The sequence below is a fragment of the Pteropus alecto genome, unplaced genomic scaffold (genome assembly GCF_000325575.1).
Source record: "Pteropus alecto unplaced genomic scaffold, ASM32557v1 scaffold53, whole genome shotgun sequence".
Lineage (NCBI taxonomy): Eukaryota > Metazoa > Chordata > Mammalia > Chiroptera > Pteropodidae > Pteropus > Pteropus alecto.
This window is the reverse complement of record NW_006434366.1, coordinates 4,285,956-4,299,920: the sequence shown is the minus strand read 5'-3', so window position 1 is coordinate 4,299,920 and position 13,965 is coordinate 4,285,956.

Below are 13,965 nucleotides of genomic sequence, written 5' to 3'. Positions count from 1 at the left end.
TCTCATGATGGAGATACGCTGGGCAGGGTGCCATTTTCTCAATTGCACGACAATCTTTTTTTTAAAAAGTGTTATTGATTATGTTGTTATTAAAAAATAAAGAAAATACGATAATATTGCGTATAATTATATAGCGTTATTTAATATAGTACTGTAGTAACAATTTATCAAGAAAGCGAGGCTCAGAGAGTTTCAGTAATCGCCCCAACAACTTGTAGCTGGGGATAGAGGGACTGGGACTTAAACCAGGACGTTTCTGATTCCAAAACCGTGTTGCCTCCCTAAGAGGTGACATGACTACCTGGCCCGTGAGGGGCCAGGTGGGGCCGTGCTGAGGCTGCAAACATTTTCTCACCAGTCGGACGAACAGGGAATTGACTGCTGTGCCCAAAGGAGCCCACGTGTTGCAGAGGTGGCATCTTGTCACCTGCAGCTGTGGCGTCGGGCCCCGCGCCAGAGCCATGGGCCCCGAAATCCAGAGACAAAGCCAGATGACACGAGTTTCGGCCCCAAAGACACAGCTGGGGCCCAAAAACTGGTGGGAGAGCAGGCGACAGTGATTACAGACGTCCATGCTGAGTGACTGTTGGGGTCACTTGCTGACCCCAGGGGTGACAGTTCAAAAATGCTCCTCAGGGGTGACAGTTCAAAATGGTGCCTCAGCAAAGTCCCAAGATGCAGGGTGGAACTTTGGGGTCATTTACGAAGGTCAAAATCGCAATGTTCATCCTTCGACATGAAGATTCTGTTGTGAGTGAGATCCAGACAATGATAATGTACTCGAATCAATAAAATCATCGTTGGGGGCTGACCCCAAATCAGAACAGTCACCTGAACGTCAACATGCTACGCATGTAAATTATTTCCTCCCTCCCGCTCTCGAGCTGCCCCGGGTCCTGCGTCTACACCCCAGCGACAGAACTAGCCTTCTGTGTGGATGTAGAGGAAGGCAGAGATCTAATTGCAGAAATAAGACTCTGAGCCTACCTGTTAATTTTCTATTCTTCACCAATGATAAATGGTTTAGTCGTGAAGAACACGACTATAGTTCTGAGCAATTTTCATCTGCTCAATTTGTGACTGGTCAATTAGACAAAATTAGTACCACACAGTAAGACAGCGTAAACAACGTAATTACGTGGCCCCTTGCAGAGGAGACATGACTATTACATTACACAATTGTGACCTTGGAATGAAAGGAATGGTTGCAATCAGAATGAGATTCATCTGCATGTTTGTTAGGTCTTCCCCCAGGCATCAGATTTCGTGGCAGTTTTGCTTAGACAGCCATGGTTCTGCTACACACAATTGAAATTGAGATAATCAGTGAGTTAGACCCCTGTTTGCAGCTAACTGTCAATGTCTAGTCTGCTGCCTATTCTGAGTTTTGTGCAGTACTTTATACATGTCGTTTGCCAAACCTACGCATTGCAATGAAGAAGGTCGATCGATGTTTTTCTCACCCATGGACATATATCCTATGAATTTATTCTTAAACTAGTTCAGAGGTAACCTTGAAATTAAGGAAACTAGACGACATATTTTTCTCATCTGCGAATTTATTTTATTTAACTGGAATTTAGTAGGATGGTGAAAGTGAGGTTGGTGTGTGGAGAGAGACCGAGCTGTTCTTGTTGAATTGCGGTATAAACGTGTCTGGGGACCGAAAAGAATCATTTGGAAGCTTTTTCCTTATTGTCTTAGCTTCAGGACTGTGAAATAGCACTGGATTCCTTAAGTGTGTGTAGAATCAGTGAATCCAGCTCTGATTCTTCAGTCGTACTTGGACGCTTTCTACTCTGCTAAATGACCAAGTTTGACCTTTGATTTCCTCTAAGGTTAGTTTTAGACCTTCATTGTCCTACATATCATCTGTTTGCGTAGATTTGAGACAAATAATCTCTTTGGATTCTTTTAATTTCCTGTGTTTGTGGCTGCTTTTCTTATTTTGTGTTTTTGGACTTTTATTCCTTTTTTGTGTAAGATTGTTTAACCATTTAACCATTATTTTGTTTTCTAATTGATTTTTTTCTTTTATCTTTACTTTCTCTCCTCTAAGAATTGCTTTTATGGGATTATATAGGTTTTATGTGATGCTTTTACTATGTTATTCTGAAAATATTCTGCGGGTTTCATTGTCATTTTCTCGTCAATTTTGATTGATTTTAATTTCCAAGGTTTTTTTTTTTTTTAGTTTGTAATTAGTCTATTCTTTTGTTTGGAAATTTATTTAACATGTGTACCTAATATGGTCAATTGTAACTGTTTTGTGAGCACATGAAAAAAATTTTATTTCTCCATCTGTTGGACATATTGTCATATATAGATTATCTATATCAAGTAGATATTGCTTAGAATTATATTATTTAGAGATACTGCACGCTTAATTTTTTTTCTCATCTGAACTGTCACGGCGTGAAAGAGAAATCAATGGGCCCTAGTATTAATGTGTTTCAGCATATTTTTATACATATTAATAACTATTTCCTCTTCTTTATGGATTGGACCCTTTTTCATGATAAAGATTTCTCCTTTGTTTCATTTACTTTTGCCTTGTCTAATGCTAATATGGTAACCCCTGATTTCTTTATATTTGCATTCTAGAGTATATATTTGTCCATCTTTTATTTTTAATAAGCTATGACATTTTTACTTAGGGATTAATTGGGTTTTGCTTTGTGATTCAAACTGGAAATATCTGTCTTTTAATAGTTTTTTTACATCATTAATATAAAATAATTGCCTGGTTTTATTTTGATATAGGTAGCCATTTTTATTATTTCAAAAATATTTCTACATGTGGTTTTGATTTTTTTGGTAGGCGTATTTTTTTTGATAATTTAGAAACTTGATTTTGGTTCTGGTAGTTATCTTTATGATGATAGTGCTATGTCCTATAATTAATCCTTTATCCTGAAGGTGGTGTTTTTTTGCCTCGTAGTGTGAGCAGCGGTGGAATTGTTATCTTCCTGCTTCTTGATTCATTCCCACTATCCCCTCTGGGGTCTCGTTGTAATATGTCGTGTAATGTTATATTGTGGTTTTCTTTATACCCTTTAATGTTTACATCTTATTAGTTTTAAATGATATCTCTTGAACGTAACAAATGAAGAAATCCATGCACTTACACTACCTCCCACGTTTTTCCCTATATCTTGCCAAATTTGGTAGTCATAGAATTTGGATCGTCAGGTTTGTGGCATTTCATTCTAGCCCTGTTGAAATATTTTCACAATATATCTGTCACTGGCAGCTCTTATGTTTTCTTCAAGAGAGGCTTATGGGAAATAGATTCTCTAAGTCATGTGTGTTTTATTCAAATGACAGTTTATTTGGGTATAAAATTCTGTGATCACACTTTTCTTCTATAAAGTATACGTTGCTCCAGTGTCTAGCGTCAGACGTTGCTTTACAGGAATTTGAGGCGGCTCTCTATTTTGTTCTCTTTCTAAACCATTTGCTCGAATGCTTAAAGGGTCTTTCCTCTTCATTTATGTAATCTAGTGAGTATGCTTGGTTACCTTTCCGTGTTTACTTTGGGGGCCAGTTGTTTCTGAGAAGTGAAATGCTTCTTCAACCTTTTTATTTATTTATATTCTTTTATTTTAGTGAAGTTTTTTCTTAAGTATCTTTTTATCTTACTTATGTCCATGGTATAATTCTCTTCCGTAAGGATACCAACTGAGCGCATATTGAAAGTGTGGTACTCCAGCAACTATAAATCTCATTATTTTCATACTAGGGCTTTACAGTTCTTAATTTATTTCGATTTCATTTTCTCATCTATTCAATTCTATCTTCTCTGTCTATGATTTATTACTTATATTCTTAACGAGATTTTTTCTCCATTGTAGTTTTTAATTTGCTTTTTTATGTCTACATCGATTTTAATTTACTCTGCTTCTTTGTTCTTTGCCAGCTTATATTCATCTTCTGGTGTCACACCATTATTTCCCTGAGCTCTTGTATCTCTGCACTCAGTTTATGTTTTACGAGGCTATTGTTTTATTAATACATTTAATACATGATGTTATATTAGGTCACATTTCATGGCTTACTTTTGACACATATTCTTTTTTCTGTCACTTACTTGCTCTTCCATTTCTTCTTCTTTTTTGTTCTGGTTCAGTCGATATATCCTGTGTTGTTTTCTTCTTCATTATTACATATTTTTGAATGGGGTGAGTTCTTTCTGGACCCTCATTACTATAAAAAGCCAGTACTGTATTTCAGGTTAGCAAGGGATCCCCTTTTGATTCAAGGTTTTATTTGTAAGTCATGGGTTTTTTTAGGCTTTTGTTCTCTCCAGCCAACAGAGACCAAGAGCTATAGAGATACAGCACAAAGTCATCCTTTTGCTGAAACGTAACTTTGGCATCTATATGCTTATGTATACGTATATATAGTTTTCTGTATGCGTTCATCTTTATTCTTACCTTACCTGTTTCTTGAGATTTTCTAAAAGCCAATTTCAGAGAATCCTTAGTATCAGTTTGCAAAACAACTCTGTCTGTTTCAGACATGTCGTTATTGGTCGGACCGCGGGCTTCCGAGAACCTGACTCTTGCTGTGTTTAAGATCATCAGGTTCTTCCAGGATCTTTAGGAACTCTTCTTTGACTTTAACAGCATTTGGCAGCTTTCTGCATAGATTATGTTCCTTAGATTTCCAGAGATTCTCCTGTTTTTGTCTACGATAGAGCTTGCATTTCCTTTTAACATTCAGTCTGTTACTTTGTGGTGATTTCCAACGAGGGAAGAATGAAGCTTTACTGTTACACAACCAGCTTAAAACTGGATATTTCTGAAAATGTTCTAAAGGAGGCAGTTACTGAAAAGCAACATAATAAAGGAAAAGAAATTGTGCAAATACATGCATACAGGAGTAAATTATGTATACAAGAGAAACTAAAACTACGTGAGAACATAGAATTTATTTTATGTTATAAATTCTTATAATTTAGAAATTTCTTCACCGTACCATTATAGGTTGGGACAGTGTAGAGTACGGTTGAACATGGATTTTTAATTTCAGACAACCTTGAAGTCTTACGTTGCTACTTTAGCAAATTAATTGTCTTAGCTTCTACATAAAAAGGAAATACCGGCAGACTTCATCTCACAGGATTGTTTCAAGAACTCAGGGAGGCACTTGTCGCAAAGCACGTGGCATAGTGTCCATCTTAGTCACCTACAGCTGCTCTGGCAAAACACCGCAAAGCGAGTGGCTTAAACCACACAAATGCATCTCCCCACAGTTCTGGGAATCCATGATCAAGGTGTGGCTGATTCGGTTCCTGGTGCGGGCTGCTGGCTCGCAGGCTGCTGCCTTCTTGCTGGGTGCTCGCGTGGCAGAGAGTGAGCTGGAGCTCTCCAGTGTCTCCTCTCACCCACCGGGTTGGGGTCTCCCCCGTGCTAGCCTCACTCTACTGCAATTGCTTCCTTGCTCCAAAGACAGCCACACCTGTGAGTCTTGGAGGACAGAGTTAGCTGTCCCCATTACTTTTTTAATGCACCCATTAAATTTAATATACTAACTATATAGTTGTTTAAATGTAACTCGAAGCTATATCTTCTCTTAACGTCTCTACGGGTTTTTTAATGAGATAAAATTCACCAATTTACTATCTTAATGATTTTAAAGGATAAAATTCACCAGTTTTTAGCATATTCACAACATCCTGCAAGTGTCGCCACAGTTCCCTTGGGTATTATGCGGAAAGAGGTGACAGAGCAGGCCCGACTGCCATGTCTGAGGGGACAGTTTCAAAGGTCAGCCCTTGACTAGCATCTGGGGTTCCCTGCTGCCCTAACGGATGAGATTTCTGGGGTTCCCCGCTGCCCTAACGGATGAGAACGGCCCGCCGTTCCTGACTGCTTGCGTGCACAGCATGGTTCACACTGAGTGTCTGTGTACTTCTGGGAGTCGAGAGACTTGGATGTGCCAGCCAGAGGCTGTCCAGGTGACCTGTCCCCCACGAGAGCCCTGGCTGCCAGGTCGATAATGGATTTTCCAGGTAGTCAGCCTTTCATTGGCATTTTCAAAACGCGCCGCATTTGTGCACATCTGCTGGGAGAAGAATCTGGAAGCGCGCCCTGATTTCCCGTGGTCCTCACGCCGTGTGCCTCGTCCCTTTGCCGATCCTGCTCTGTACCCTTTCATGCTGTGAAATGAGGGATCAGATCTGTGACGACTCAACTTGGCTGAGTCTGGGAGCTCCCCCCGCCGCCCGCAGCAAATCATCAAACATGGGGTGCTTTGGAGACCCCGATGTTGTCATATACCTAGGAGTAGAATTTCCGGCTTACTTATTTTCTTCTACAACTACAAACCGTTTTCTACAACACCTACAGCATTCTACATTCCCACCAGCCATATCTGAGTGTTCTAATTTCATTCTTACCAACACTTGTTATGTTTTGTTTTTTTTTTAAACACATAGCAGGTGAAAAGTGGTTTCTCTTTGGTTCGTATTTCTCTAGAGTCTAATGATATTGGACATCTTTTCATGCGTTACCTACCATTTGTGATTTTTTTTTTTTTTGTAAGAAGTGTCAATTCAAATCTTTCGCCTATTTTTTAAATTGCGTTGTCTTATCGTTGTTGAGTTGTGGGAGTTCTTTACCTGTTTTGGATACCACACCCTTACCAAATATGTTATTTGCAAAGATTTTCTCCCATTCTGTAGCCTGTGACATTGTAAGTGCATCACACAGGTTGGCTGTACTTTTAATCATCATGTTTTTAAATCATAACTAGCCTTCTTTCAGTCCACCAAAATAGCCTCATTTATGTTATTTTCATAGTTATTTTTTCAGACCCTGTCACTTTGGCTATGTTGATAGCGCACTGAATTCCCTATGTTGGCCCAGTATGTTATACATTTCAGTAATTATCTAAGGAAAGGTTGTAAATACCTCTGTTATGCGCTGGAACTTTTGCCCGGAGTAGAAGCACATCAGCTGTCAGCTGCCAACTCCTAAATCCGCTTTGAGGAAATGTTAGCAATCGCTCACATCCTGCCTCCTTGGGGGTACCTTTTCTGTCAGGGTCCCAAACGTTCGGTGATCAATGGCCTCTTCCCGTGTGAGGGCGGCCGCGACCCAGGCCAAAACGCTTGCGTTTCACTTGATCTTTTTATAGAGATTTTCTTCTCACACGTGAGCCAGGGGTTTCCTGTTGATTACCCGAGGGTTGAGGATGAGTTGAGGATGGTCATGCCGTTCAAAATGTCTTTCTTACGACTTTTCTACTAAAGGGAGAACATTCAAATTCTCCCTAATTATTCTTCCTTTTTCTTGTCACTCCAACAATTTTACTTCTACTTCGGCAACTTCTCAAGCCCCTGAAACACCCGAAAGAGACCCGGCTATAGTTCATCTGTTGCTGTAAAGTTCGTCATATGTGCCACACAGTTTTACTTTGTGTTTTTGAAGTAAACGTGGAGACACACATGTCTAAAGTGGGTGAAACGATGGACCCAGATTGGAGCAGGAACTTTCAACCCGAAACCCTCAGATGGTCTTCAGGGAAGTCTGTGAAGGCCCTGAAGTTTTATGTACAATTTGGTGCATATGGCAGTTCCTTTTCACCTTCTTATTACTATGATCTCTGACTCGAAAAAAGCAAAAACAAAACAAAACAAAACTGCTGACGGGACCAGGTGATCTTCGGCCTCTCTGCAGCAGGTTGTGGGTTTTTCCATTTTGTCTTTAATTCAATTACTTAGCTTCGGCTTTTCAGGGACTAGCTGCTCGAGGGAAGGGAGGGATCGTGGCTGTGTTTGTGTATTTTTGTATCTTCGGCCTGCGGAATGGAGTATCGCTCAGAATACATCCACTGCATGAATGAAGAATGAGTGAATGAATGAATGAATGAATGAAGTGAACGAAGGAGAAGTATTTCCTCTGTAGAGGAAAATAACGTCCCTTTATATAAGAAACAGGCTTCGTAAAGAGAAGACTGTGTTTCAATATAGAATTAAAAGTCAGTTTTCGTAAAACGTTCAAAAACTGACTTCCCTGATGGAATTCGTCTCAGCTACTTGTCTCAGAAGATCTCCCAGAAGCCCCGGCTTCTGTTGCAGATGTCACCTGACGAGCCGCCCTGGCTCTGCTGCGTGCCACCTTCCACCTGTTGGCGCGTTGTCCCCCATGTGCGCACTCATCCGTGAAGGGCGGGCGGATACCAGCAGAGGGCGGGAGGAGCGAAGAGGCCGGAGGGCAAGCACCTCGTCAGCTCCGGTTTCTGTCTTCCAGGGCCTTACGGTCAGGAGACGAGCGAGCGGAGCATCATCAGAGCTGGGGCTCAGCGCCATAGTGCGCAGGATGCCCGGGGGGCAGGGGGAAACCGTGCCGTCGGAGGGGAGGGGTCACCGTCTGCCATAGAGACCTGTCCTGTTTTCCTTCCACGTCCCGCTTCGCTTTTTTTGATGTCATCGAGATAAAACGCCGTGACAGCAAAAGGCAGAAACCGAGCAAAAGGAGTTACGTCCTTTTATTCCCTCTTAAATGCGGCGTCACCCACCTTCCTTCCAGCCCCGTCCGAAAGTGACAAGAGTTCTGAGCCCGGACGCTGGCATCAGAGACCAGGGCGAAGGTTACGGATGGGATGTGTGTGACTTACACTTGAATGTTTACACACCCCACCAGGCCACTAGTTTGGGGGGACAAAGGAGAAAGGAAGAAAGATGCACTGACCCATTTTATTACTTGTCTTGAGGCAAACATTTTGTGTCCATGGTGATTTACATTCCAAATGGTGTTGCATCTGGACCGCTGAGGAATGCGTGTGTCTCCCTACCTAGCAGAGAAATATCTAAAAGTCCTGAGGGTTCATCCTCCTCCCTCTCCCCAGCACTCCCGTCCCCGAGTCAGAAACTAACGAGGGAGTTTCCAGATGTTTTGTGTTTCCTTCCTCGCGTAGGGCTCATTGGGTGCCAGGCTCCGTTTGTAGCTCTTTAGATGTATTAAGTCATTTAATGCGCACAGATGACTCTGTTGGGCAGATGCTACTGCAGGCTCCGTGTCACCAGTGAGGAAGCTGAGGCCACAAGCGACTTGCTCAAGGCCACCTAGAGGCAGAGCTGAGGTTCAAACCAAGCCACTGTGGCCGGGAGTCTCTGCTTTTAATTCCCACACTGTAAATATCTCACGGATCTTGGCACGTTCTACATAAAAAAAGTGGCCAAGAATTAGTTTCCTAGTTCCACTCGTGTCCCTTGAGAGGGAGGAGAAGAAGCCTTGTGGTCATGCCGTGGGCATCCCGGGCTCCCCGAGTTGGGGCTTTGGTGCACCCCTCTCTTCTGTGAAATGAGGCGCAGCAGCAGGACCTGGGTTTGCGGACACAGGGAGGGGCAGGGGCTCTGCCATGAAGGTGGCCGTGGTGAGCCTGGTGGGAGGCAAAGCTGCCACCACGCCTGCCGGTCTCCTGGGGATGCTCCCCTTGCGCACTGTGTGCGTGTGCGTGTGCGTGTGCGTGAGCGAGAGGCAGAGACAGGCGGATTCTGTGAAATGAGGCGCAGCAGCAGGACCTGGGTTCGCGGGCACAGGGAGGGGCGGGGGCTCTGCCATGAAGATGGCCGTGGTGAGCGTGGTGGGAGGCGTAGCTGCCACCACGCCTGCCGGTCTCCTGGAGATGCTCCCCCTGCACACTGTGTGCGTGTGCGTGTGCGTGTGCGTGTGCGTGTGCGAGAGGCAGAGACAGGCGAGGAGGGGCAGGGGGAAGGGTTTGTCTGCGGCACACGCCCTGCCTGCCACTGCCGCAGGGCCTTTGCACGCACCGCACTGGCCTGCGGCGTTTACCTTCCCTGCGGCCTCCGAGTTTGTTCCTTACCTCTCACGGGTCCTGGATCCCAGCTCACCTCCCGAAGGGCTCCGCCGGCACCCAGCGCGGCGTCGCCCGCCCTCCCCTTGTGCCCCAGGGCGCTGGTCCCCTTCTACCACCTGTGGCTTGGAGTCGCCCCCGCCTGGGGTGACAGCGCCCTACAGGCGTGTGTTTACTCTCTGGCTGTCCGTCCTCAGCTGGGCTGAGTGTGGCCCGCGTCAGGGGACACTCAGCGAATACTCGCGGAATGAGCGAAAGCTGTGAGTCCCCGTCAGTTACGTCCTGCCCGGTCCGGGTCTTGCTGGAGCAAACGGATAATTCTGTTACAAAGGCAGAGAACATGCCGGCCGCCGTCCCCTCTCTGGTAACAGCCCCGTGGGAGAGGTTTGAGCGCCATTCATTAGCGAAATGAAGAGGACAGCGTGGTGGCTTAGCCAAAGGGCCCAACAGCTCAGTGGACGTGCTTTTTATCTTGTCTTAGGAAAGCCAAGAAAATGTTTTTCTCCCTCTTTTCTGAGCCTGTGACTGCAAGTCGGTGGCATTTTCTGTTGCGATTTATCCCTTCACAGAAGGGGTTTTTGCTTTCTGCGTGTGCACGACGCTTTGCCATATGACAGAGTGACACCAGAAGGAAGGAGGCCCGATAATTAGATGCCAATTTTATGCGTGTTGTTCCGGAAGGTTCTGAGTGCTCCCTTTGATAAAGTTTTCCGCAGAGAATACTCTGGGATGAAATGTGCCTTCTGTATGTCAGTATGCTGGTAATTCCAGAAAAGCACAGGTTTGTGATTTGACAGAATTAGTAACCCGCACAGCATATGACGAACACGATTACCCCTCTGCTCCCTGGGAAGAGGCGCGGTGTCACTTATTTCTCCCTGAACCGAACTTTCAGGACATAAGTATTGACAAAGTAGATGACCTCACATGCTACGATGACGCCATCGTCCCTGTCCACCATATTTCTTTGAAAGGTGGACCAGCCCTACGGTTCTCCAAACGACGAAGCAGACGGCACTGTGATGCTTGGAAAAAAATTCAGGTGGTGATCAGACAGCCCGAATTCTGGCGACAGCTCCATCACTGAGTAGCCACGTGACGCTGGGTAAACCACCTCCCTTCGGACAACCTGTGTTCCCTCGCCTCAGAAACGGGGTCGGATTGGAAGTCCGAAGCGTCATTCGGGATCCCATTCACAGTCCTCGCGTCGGAGTTGGATTCGTCGCTCTCAGGGATACCGTGCCAGCCTCGCGATGAAGCGACAGCACGCAGAAGAACTCAAGCACTTGCGCACCGGAAAGAGACGGGAGCCACGTCCAGACTCGGCGGCCCTCTCCTGTCGGGAACACGTGGTCAGGGTCTTGCCTCAGCGGCTCCCAGGCCCCTCCCTCTCACGCTTCCTCGCGTGTAAGTCGACACATTCGCAGCGTGCAAATTAAAAACTGGGACCGGTTAAAGAAAGACAGGCACGGGGACCTCAGCTGCCAACGCGACAGGTGCAGAGGGCCATGAGTGTCACTGGAGATGCTGCAGGGCATGTAACATGACAGTGCCACCTGCAGGTGTCCTGCGTTCGGGTAACCGGATGTCAGGGAAGGCGGCAGGGAACATAGGGTGTCATTCAGGTGATAATGACACCAGCAGTTCACCGCAGAAGAGCTGAAAACAGATGTCTCCAAGAGAGTGCGACGTGATGGCAGTGCAGAGGGCAGCCTCAGTCCCCTGTTCCCCTGTCACCCTGTCCTCTTGTCCCCCTGCCTCTTAGGCTCCCCGCTCCGAGGATCATAGACAGCTCTGGGCGGAGCTCGCCCTCCCCAGTCTCACGGGTGCCTGGGCAAATCTGGACCCTCGTGTTCTTAACCCACGATAAGGGAATCTCCAGGAGCCACAGCAGGCCTGCCAGGGTGGCGTTGGCTGTGCCGCGTGGAAGAACGCGTCCCCGCGAACATGTGAGGGGGCGGGGCACTGCCACCCAGCGCATCAGACAGAGGCACGGCCAGCAATTGACACGGGGGCTACACAGGTCCGCATCCCTTGGTTCCAGCAGCTGCCCAGGCTGTGACCCAGCCCGGGGTGTGACCCAGCCCATGGCGGTGACCGGCCTTCCTGCACTGTTTCTTCCTTACCTGGCAGCTTGACTGTGGGTGCCCCGCCCTTGAATGGCCCGGGGTGCAGGATTCCGATGCCCGTGCCTGGCCCCTCCTCCAAATCCGCTCAGAGCCAGGGACGTGGACAGGGCTCCGCATCCCGCTTGGACTGGTGCCCTGGAGTCTGCCAGCCCACCAAGGGCACGCAGAAGCCATGAGAACCACTGCCACTGTCCCTCACTTAACCGTCTTTCCAGAAGGCTGTTTCAGGGTGTGGATCCCGGCCGGAAGCCGAGGGGTCGGGAACGCATTAACCTGCCGTCACGTGTTCTCCTGCCACAGGAGGCGGTGTCCTGTGATGGGGAAGAGCACGGGGACACGTTTTGTTGGGGGCATGTTTTGATGGGGCTTGCTAGAAATCATCTGAAAGGAACTGACTTCTAGGGAGCAAGTGATCATGGGAGTGACCAGGGTGAGGCAGTGGACAAAAGTGAATGAAGTGCCCAGAGGCAGGTGTCTGGCCGCCACGTTGCTGAGGCCCGCGGGTGTGCGCCTCCACCAGGCATGTGGGGGGTCCTCAGAGGGAACCAGGAAGCAGAGGGGGTGCGATGACAGGGATCAACCCACAAATAAACCGGCGCGCGTTCTGTGGACACCGTTGCAAGCAGCAGTCACTTACCTCCAGCGGACGAAACAGCTGTGATTTGCTTAAAGCAAGGCAGTCATCAGCTCACCTACCTGGGAATCAGAAGCAGGAGCCTTACCTGGGGAAGAAGGTTCGAGTGATGTCACGGAAACTCGGTCTCCGCTCTGAGGTTTTGTTTTGGCGTCATTCTCTTCCCGAGGGTCGCCCCGCGGGGGCCTTTGGAGGCACAGACACCCCAGACCGCGGAAGGGTTTTGTGCCGGAGTTTCAGGCCAGGCTTGCATCGTGGGCTGGGCATCTAGCGGCCATGGCACACGGACTGTGGTCAGCCAGGTCGCGCTTCCCTACTGCTCCTGGCTGGGACAGAGGGGTTGAGTCTGTTCAGACCACTAAGGGGCCAGAGGGTGGGGGTGCTGGTCCGCCAGAGAAAGGGTGGCATGTTCTCGCCTTAGGGAGAAGCGGGGCGTCCCGTCCAGGCAGCCCCCCACCGCTGGGGCAGCGATGCTGAATGAATCGGTGACCTAGTTATTTGTGAGGCTTCCTTAGCCAGAACCAACCCAGTTCATACCCACGTGTTACTCTTACTCGTGCTCATGGATGCATAGTAACACCTTCAAGTACACGGCGGAGTCAGCCACAGCAGAGTCAGGGGCGTTCCAGGGCAGAAGCTGTCGTGTGGGTGGGATAGGAGTGCGCGCGTGCTACACCCTTGCCAGACGCACAGAACGGCACAACGCGAAGAGTGAGCCTGGTGTGCACCCCGGACCTGCCTGAATGCAGACGTATCAGTGGTAACAAAGACACCGCACGAATGCGGACGGCGGTGACGGTGGCTTCGCTGGAAGGTATGCGGGGACTTCCTGTACGTTCTGCTCAGCTTTCCGGTTGATTTAAAACTGCTCGAAAAAATAAGTATCAGTTAGAGAGGTAGCGTTAGCTGTCCTTATCTGATTATCGGCTCCTCCACCATGAGCACTCGGCGAGGGCGGAAAGGTGTCTGCTTTGCTCGCTGCGTATCCTGCACCTGTAACGTTGGAACTGGCATGTAGCAAAGGCTCCCACCCTCCGATCAGAAACCATTTGGGTCAGAAATGTTTGAGAATTAAGGACGTTTCTGATTTTAGAAAAGCAATAAGGTCCACAAAACATGCCCAGCATTATGGAACATCCCAGCTGAATCTGGGTCAGCGCTCCACAAACACATGCATAATTCTGCAGCAAAAAGATATGAATATTCACGCTGACACTATATATAGCCCCACATCAGTTCAGGTCAGCTTCAGCCTCCAAATGAGTTACAGAATATTTGCATTTGTTGAAAATTCATTTTTCATTTGGTAACTGGGACTTGACAGCAAAATCACCCAATTACTTATTTTTAAAGGCATGATTAATCCACTGCTCCTGG